This window comes from Nuphar pumila, chromosome 7, assembly GCF_984573655.1.
Source record: "Nuphar pumila chromosome 7, dmNupPumi1.hap1.1, whole genome shotgun sequence".
NCBI lineage: Eukaryota > Viridiplantae > Streptophyta > Magnoliopsida > Nymphaeales > Nymphaeaceae > Nuphar > Nuphar pumila.
Genome location: NC_143255.1, coordinates 40,044,650 through 40,053,314, shown reverse-complemented (window position 1 = coordinate 40,053,314; position 8,665 = coordinate 40,044,650). Strand labels below are relative to the sequence as shown.

Genomic DNA, 8,665 nt, shown 5'->3' with positions numbered 1-8,665 from the left:
TCTCTTCTTCCTCCCACTCCCCGAGTCCTCTCCTCACCTCCTTCCTTTCCCAACCTCCTTCCTTTCCCATCTGCAGGCCGCCGGAGCGGCGCCATCGCCGACCTCCTCTTCTTCCTCCCCCTCCTCGAGTCTCGCCCAATCCGTCGCAGGTCGACCATCACTGCCGACCCCCCATCCCCTCTTTTCTTTCCCTCGTTTCTTTTCTCCACTCTGCACCATTGCTATCGTCGGGACACACTTCGTCTCCCTGACGAGTGCCAACCCAGAGGCCCTCCACTATCGTGATTCTCATCGACCGGTACTGAATTCCCCATTGGCCCTTCTTTGTGTTTTTTTCTTCTTCCTTTTCTTTTCTGTCCTTGTTCGTGCAGAAATGGCGGTGAGTGATCGTGTACCAGTCGATCTCCATCCATCTCGTCGAGCCTCTGACCTATATCTGCCAATCGTGAAGGTCTGTTTGGGTGACGATAAGCTTGTCGTTGTGTGTGTGCAGCTATAGCATTTTCTCCTTATGAGAGAGACGAGTAGATTATTTTGTATTATATTATTTTATATATTTATGCTTTGCAGGTACGTAGCCGAGCTAATTGTGCGATGCTTAGCATGTGGCTAAAAATGCGAAAGGCAAAAGCAAAAAAAAAAAGAAAAAAATGCAAAGGCAAAAGCATGCAAATCGGGTAAATACCTGTAGTGAGTAATGCAAGCGCATCACATGTTATTTACTTTCTTGGATGCAACACTTTCCTATTCACACACTCACTTAGTTGTGGATATCTATGACTACTTTGTTGGAGTTCGGAGATCATGCTGAGCATGATTTGAATGTATGAAAATCAAAATACTCTTATTTGTGTAGTTCGGAGTCCATGCTAGCATGGTAGTAGTTAGCGGGATATTGGAGTGTGTTTGCTGCAGGTATATGTTTGACATTTTTGTGATATAAATGATTGAATGTATTGCAATGTTTGACGTGACTGTATCCATGCTTGCATAAAGTTATTTTCAAATTAATTATGCCCTCCATGTAAAATTATATTATAAAAACATGTTTAAATTTAATGTATCATGTTTATGAATGTGATTTCATCTTTCTAAATATCTTTGCGATATATATATATATATATCAAATCATTATATTCACCAACAATGCATGATAAATTTGATATTTTTTTCATCGACGCATTATTATGATTCTCTTTTAACTGGTGAAGATAATATCTGTAACATTATATGATAAAATGACTGCAAACCGTGAATGGATATATCGTAGGATAGTTGATAATGAGGTGTCGCTTGAATATATGGATAGTGTTGACAGTTTTATTAAATTTGCAACAGCAAGTGTCACTTTAGTGGATCCCATCGATCGGATCAGGTGCCCCTGCACGATGTGTAAGAACAATCAATTTGTAGAACCTCATGGCGTTAGACATCACCTATACAGGAAGGGTTTTGTGAGTTGTCAGAATTGGACGCTTCATGGTGAAGAATTTTGAAACAATTTTGACGTACGGATGGATGTGGTGCACGATGATCCTTATGTGAATTTGATATTTGATGTCGCAGGACCAGAACTGGGTTCTGCTATGGGTCCTAGTGATGTACCAATTGGAGTAGAAGAAGAAGCAACAAACGATGCAGCTAGTAGATTTTATGACTTACTTAAAAATGTTGATGAGCCACTGTGAAATGGTTGCAAGAGTCGCACTATCTTATTTGCAGTTCTTCAACTACTGAATTTGAAATCAAAGTATAATTTGAGTCAATCATGTTTTGATCGTCTATGCTTTATTGTGAAGACTATGTTGCCCAAAGATAAAAAATTACTACAAAATTTCTACCATGCGAAGGTTATGGTCAACGCTCTAGGTAGGAGATATCAAAAGATAGATGCTTGTTCAAATCACTGCATATTGTATTTCAAAGATCAAGAAAATAACATATCATGTCCATCATGTGAGCATCCTTGGTTCAAGCCAAAGACAAGAGGCAATGCTACCACAAGATCAAAAGAAGTGTCATACAAGTCACTCCGCTACTTCTCTCTCACCCCTAGATTGCAACGATTGTATATATCTTCGAGGACAGCTAAACACATGAGATGGCATGCAAATAAAGTTTGACATAATGAAGACAAGATCACACATCCTGTTGACGCAAAAGCTTAGAAGCACTTTGATTGTACTCATCAGACCTTCGTAATGGAAGTGAGAAATGTTAGGCTAGGTTTATGTACATATGGATTTAATCCATTTGGGGGTAGATCAACCCAATACTCGTGTTGGCCAGTATTTGTTACCTCATACATCCTTCCTCCAAGCTTGTGTATGAAGCATGTAAAATCTTTTCTTGTCTCTATTGATCCCTGATCCGACCTCTTCAGACCAAATTCTTGATGTATATTTAAGGTCATTGATTGATGAACTGAAAATACTGTGCAATGACGGTGTTCTCACATACAATGCCCATAAAAAACAAATCTTTAATATGAAGGCTATTGTTCTATAGATAATTAGTGACTTCCCTGCGTATGGTATGTTATCTAGTTGGAGCACACATGAGAGGTTGGTATGTTCGTATTGCATGAAAGATACAAAATCTTTTAGATTAATGTATGAATAAAAGTTGTGCTAGTTTGATTATCACCGTCGATTTCTACCCAGTGACCATCTGTTCCGATGATAAAGGAATGTGTTCCGAGCAAGCACAACTTAAATAGAAGGTCCACATACATGGTTGTCTAGCATAGAGATTTTAAGACGATTGTGATACTTTCCATATGAACTGACAGATACCCATAGTCTGACATCCTTCCTTGGATTTGAAAAGGATCATAATTGAACAAAGAAATCTATATTTTGGGAACTACTATATTGGTCGACCTTATTAATATGACATAATTTGGATGTGATGCATGTAGAGAAAAATGTGTTCAATACAGTAATTAATGTCAAAAGAAAAACAAAGGATAATTCGAAGGCTCGTATGGATTTAAAAGTAATATATAAAAGACAAGAATTGGAACTCAAATAGTACAATGGTAAATTACTGAAACCAAAAGCAAGGTACGTACTTAGAACAGATCAAGTAAAGCAGGTATGTCAATGGTTGAGACAATTGAGATTTTCAGATGGATACATCTCTAACATTGCTCGGGCTGTGAAGATAGACGAGGGATAATTATATGGGTTGAAAAGCCATGATTGTCATGTCATTATGCAACGATTGATTCTTCTAGCATTTCATGATATGTCAGACAAACCTATATAGGAGGTATTATCCAAGTTGAGTAGATTTTTTAGAACATTGTGTGCATCGGAAGTTGTAGTAACTGAGGTAAAGAATCTCAAGGATTCTATTGTCACTACTATTTGTCTGCTAGAGAAGATATTTTCGCCAGCATTTTTTGATGTTATGGAACATATGATCATATATTTGCCATATGAACTTAGGGTTAAAACTGATTTAAGTAGGACCTTTAAATCTTTATATTTCATGCATATGTCATGTTCATGTTAAGATCAAGAGTTATGTAACTGATCCAAATAACATTTTTATTTGTTAGAATATGGTTCGTGGAGGTCACAGTGGTCGATCACCCAGTGGTCGAGGACCAAGTGGATGCCGTGATAGCCAGTCCCAGCCTTCGTCTTTACTTAATGCTTCGATAAGTATATTATTTAAATAATTGTATACTTGATTAGTTTAAATGTGCATTATGTGAATTTCTAACTCATTTTTCTATAGATAATATTTGTCTGCACATGACCTACCTACTATCAGGTCAGATTATTGGGATGCAATGTGCGACAAGTGGGTGAGCCATGAATTTTGAAATCGCTCAGCAAAGGCTGCACAAAATCGAGTGAAGATGCTCGATGCCCATCTACACACAGGTGGATCTAGGACTTTTGGGAGCCATCAAAAGAAAATTGTAACTCATCAATATATATTGTCAAATTTATAAGTATTTTTGCATACTTTTTAATTGATTTTTTTATCATTTAACCTCGCAAGAAGCAGAAAAAGGAGGGATTGTGCCTTATAAGAATGTGTTTACTGAAACACATAAATGTAAGAGCACGGGAGAGTTTGTATCAGAGAAGATAAGAGCGACAATAGTATGTATTTATTGTATTAATAAACATTATAATATATAAGTTACCATGAATTACATTATCATAAATATTATAATTCTTAATTATTAATCCATACTGTAATCATTACTTTGTAGGATTCATACGAGCAGTAGATGGTAGAACGATATGGCGATGACTCCAATCAGCATCCGCCTTTTGATCCTGCAGCATGGGTGACTGCAACCGGTGAGCCCAAAAAGGATCGTGTATTCGAGTTTGGGAGTAACATGAATACCACACCAGTCGTTGCTTACTGCAGGTAGGGTTCTCAGAGTTTTCCCGCCAGCATCAACTCCCACCGTTCGATTGACCCTGCTATTTCTTGGGATGGTGTCCGTCAACTTCTTCTGAACACAATGCATGACTTTTTATATGAAACCATTCATAACCTTGTCCATAATGAGTTGTGCAACTTTTTGGGGGACGGGAGAGCTTCGTCTGCAGGTCCCATGAGCTTCGGTGCCCGTCAAGTATAAAGTTTCATGTCATTTGTTTCATGTCGTTAAATTTCAAGTTAGTATATGCATGATTTCATCACATATGAGCATGAGTTCATTGCTATGAAAGTTTTTTGACTGCCTTATAACACATATATGCATGATTGAATCACTATGAGAGTTTTTTGACAACCTTAGAACACGTATAAGCATGATTTCATCACTATAAAATTTTTTGAATGCATTATAACACATGCATGATTTCATTACTATGAAAGTTTTTTGATTGCCTTATAACACATATATGCATGACTGAATCACTATGAATGTTTTTTGACAATCTTAGAACACATATGAGCATGATTTCATCACTATGAAAGTTTTTTGACTGCCTTATAACACATATATGCATAATTGAATCACTATAAAAGTTTTTTTACAACCTTAAAACACATATATGCATAATTGAATCACTATGAAAGTTTTTTGACAACCTTAGAACACATATAAGCATGATTTAATTACTATAAAAAAATTTGACCTCCTTATAACACATATGCATGATTGAATCACTATGAAATTTTTTGACTGCCTTATAACACATATATGAATAATTGAATCACTATGAAAGTTTTTTGACAAACTTAGAACACATATAAGCATGATTTCATCACTATAAAAAATTTTGACTACCCTATAACACATATATGCATGATTGAATCACTATGAAAGTTATTTTACTACCTTATAACACATATATGCAAGATTGAATCACTATAAAAAGTTTTTTGATAACCTTAGAACACATATAAGCATAATTTCATCACTATGAAAGTTTTTTTACTGCCTTATAACATATATATGCATGATTGAATCACTATAAAAGTTTTTTGACAACCTTAAAACACATATATGCATAATTGAATCACTATGAAAGTTTTTTGACAACCTTAGAACACATATAAACATGATTTTATTACTATAAAATTTTTTGACTGCCTTATAACACATATATGCATGATTGAATCACTATAAAAGTTTTTTGACAACCTTAGAACACATATGAGCATGATTTCATCACAATGAAAGTTTTTTGACTGCCTTATAATACATATATGCATGATGTCATCACTATAAAAGTTTTTTGACAACCTTAGAACACATATAAGATGATTTCATCACTATAAAAAATTTTCGACTGCCTTATAATATATATATGTATGCTTTCATCACTATGAAAGTTTTTTTACAACCTTAGAACATATATAAGCATGATTTCATCACTATGAAAGTTTTTTATTGAATCACTATGAAAGTTTTTTGACAACCTTTGAACCCATCCTCTTTGAGGCAGGGATAAGGGACATGAAACGGAGAATGGATCGGAGATGAAGGTGAAAATCAAAACCCATGCGAGAATAATGGAGGTGGTGATTGACTTATTCTTAATCCGCCCTACTCTGTCTCCGATTTTTTGTTAAAGAAATTACTAATATGCCTTTATTATATTATAAAATGATATTTAAATCTTATATATATATATTAACCTTAAGTTCTTACTTGCCTAACCCCAAAAAAAAGAATGACCATTTAATTCTCAAAACAGAGAAAAACAAGAACCCGTCTCTGTTTAGGGTGGAGATGAAGGACATAAAATGAACCGTGAGTGGAGGTAAAAATCAAAACCCTCCACAGGAATGAACGGAGAATGAAGGCAGTGTTTTGAAATGGGGATGGGGTAGAGAGCTCGTCCCCCTCACCCGCTCCGGTTCACTGGCATCCCTAACCACACAGTCTTAACCATGGAATCCTAGTCAGCCATATGCATCAGCTGTTGAGAGATCCATCCAACTACACCATGGGTCCCACACAAACAATTACTCAGCGTGTCAACGTCATCAGAGCAAAAGAAAAATATGGCTGTCGTCAAGAACTGCAGTGGGTCCCACATACTGACAGCGTTTTCGTCGTGCATGTGGGAGTCGCAACACGGTTTTGGAGAACAAGTTGGTGTGCTGGACTGAGTGGAGCCAGAGAGTATAAATCAGCCCAAACAGGCCGACGGAAGACCGAAACACTGCGCTGGCACAAATCAGGAACTCGGCAGGCACTTCCGGTTTGTGGCCACGCTAAGATCCGGAACAGAAATTGTTTTCTTCGTTTGGGTCGTGAACGATTTCACAAATTTCGGCGAACCTGAGGAGCTCCCATGCGAGTTTTGCTGCTTACTAGAGTGTGAAACTCAATCCCACAGAGCTCGAAATTTTTTTATTGTAGGCCGGAATTAGAATCGAAATCGGATTTTTTCAATTGGGTTGACGGCAGATTTCCGGATTTCTCCGACCCAGTCGAAGAAATCCCGTGGGTTTTCTTAGTTACTGCAGCTCGATTCCGGCTAGTGCGAGATTTTTCCGGCAGGTTTGGAAGCTGAAACAGTGATCGAAATGGAGTTTTATCAAGTTGGCCTGGCTTGATTTTTTTAAATTACGAGCTACCATATCGCTACACCATTCTTTTTTTTATTCCCTGGGGAGGCCAATTCCCGATCAAGATCGTATTTTTGAGATTGAAAAACTGGTTTTTGGTGGTGAATTTCATAAAGAAGATGGTGAAACCGTCGTCGGAGCAGATGGAGAGGCCGGCGAGCCGGCCGCAGATAGGGGAGTGCTCCGGCGGGGGCAGCGCCAGATTCAAGGGGGTGAGGATGAGGAAGTGGGGGAAGTGGGTGGCGGAGGTCCGGCTGCCGAACAGCCGGGAACGGATCTGGCTCGGGTCGTACGACACGCCGGAAAAGGCGGCGAGAGCCTACGACGCTGCCGTCTTCTGCCTCCGTGGCCCTGCCGGTAAATTGAACTTCCCGGACAACACGCCCAACATCCCGGAGGCATCGACGCTGAACTCATCGCAGATCCAGGCAGCGGCGGCACGGTTCGCACACGAGGGAGAGGCGGCTGCTGCACCGTCGGAGGAAGAGAAACATGCGGTCGGCGACGACGAGGACTGGTCGTTTCTGGAGCCTCTGGCGGCGGATTCCGGCAGCGGGGGGTCGGAATTCGGCACCTATTTGATGAACGAGGGGTTTCCGGCGGAGGTTGGGCTCGCTCCGGCGATGGAGGAAGATTTCGGCAGTAGCGCCTTTTACCAGTCTTCACTTTGGTCCTTCTGATATGGTCGTTCTATTGGAGGATGCCGGAGATTTTTATTTTCCGGCAGAATTTCCGGCGAAACGAGTTTTTTTTTGTTTGGGTGCCCCGGTGGCAGGATTTTTTTTATTCTTGTGGGACCCACATGTGGGGTCCCTACCAGTACCCTGTTTCTTATCACCCTCCTCTCATAGCATTTTTGTTTTCTTGTGGGTGAGGTGAGAATTTATACCGTCCGATCTTCACAATCTAATGATCCTGAGAAGGTGACCCTTGAGAAAAAAAAAAAGTGGGACCCGCAGTAGGGGGGGCGCACCTACATACAAGCTATTTATGTATAAACCATAAAGTGTATTCTGAACAAAGATAAACCTATTTAATTAAATTATTTATTATTATTTCAGGACTTTTTTTGTGTGTGTGGTGGCCCACATGTATCCGCCATGTGATCCACGTGAGGTTGGTGATGCACGTAGGCACGTGCTGGTTGCTACTTTGTAACGATAGCAAACAAAAACTGAGTAATGAGTAGCTAAATCACCCATTTCTTCAAACGTATAATATGATAAATATCCATAATGAGAAATATTGCAATTTTTTTTAAAATATGGTGAATATACATTATATTCTTTCAGCTATTTTAAATGGCTTAATTATCACAATATCTTGAAAATAATTTATGTGGCATAATTGTTTTATAGGCACAAAAGGTTTAGAAAACAAAATAAAGGCCCGCTAATGGTCTGGCCCGCTTTTGGCCTGGCCCTGTCCATTAACGGGTCGGCCTAGGTTGGCCCGTTGCCACCCATACCAAGGGCTTTGTCACAGTGGAGGGGGGCTTGCCCACTAGGCGGGTGGTCAGGGTCCCATTCCCATGTGGGTCAGAGCCTTGCATTAATGAGGATATGCCCTTGCTCAACCGAAGCTTGGTGACTCCCTAGGGGCA

General features: G+C 39.2%; 1 pseudogene; it reads left to right on the top strand.

The window, feature by feature from the left end:
* The first annotated feature begins 7,181 nt into the window (after positions 1-7,181).
* On the top strand, positions 7,182-7,742 carry LOC149832013 (ethylene-responsive transcription factor ERF017 pseudogene; annotated as a pseudogene).
* Positions 7,743-8,665: the final 923 nt, after the last annotated feature.